Below are 282 nucleotides of genomic sequence, written 5' to 3'. Positions count from 1 at the left end.
TTAATCTCCTGAAAGTGGAAAGTTGAAGGTTGAAGGAGTAAATAAATTGTTGTTTGTATTCACTGAATACATTGACTTGATTTCACAAACTAAAGCCAGATCAGTACGAATACAGCTGAGAAAGACACAGTGAATAAAATCTGGAGTTTACTTAAAAAATGATTCATATTATTACAGGATAAACAGCTAAATTGAGAGCGGAGAAGAAAAGTGTAGAGAATAAAATAATACAGATTATATGAACTGGTTTCTCTGTGCAAGAACTCCCTCGTGTGGATCAAA

The 282-nt window shown here is 33.0% G+C and overlaps 1 protein-coding gene across 1 annotated transcript in view; it reads right to left on the bottom strand.

Annotated features, from left to right (window-relative positions):
• ptprr (protein tyrosine phosphatase receptor type R) overlaps nucleotides 1-282 on the bottom strand; it is a gene marked incomplete in the record, with an annotated part of 22,425 nt that overhangs the window by 11,739 nt on the left and 10,404 nt on the right.

Source organism: Morone saxatilis, unplaced genomic scaffold (genome assembly GCF_004916995.1).
Source record: "Morone saxatilis isolate NCDOM2014 unplaced genomic scaffold, NCSU_SB_2.0 Contig10, whole genome shotgun sequence".
Classification (NCBI taxonomy): domain Eukaryota; kingdom Metazoa; phylum Chordata; class Actinopteri; family Moronidae; genus Morone; species Morone saxatilis.
Note: the sequence above shows the minus strand (reverse complement) of the source record. Positions and strands in the feature narration are given on the sequence as shown.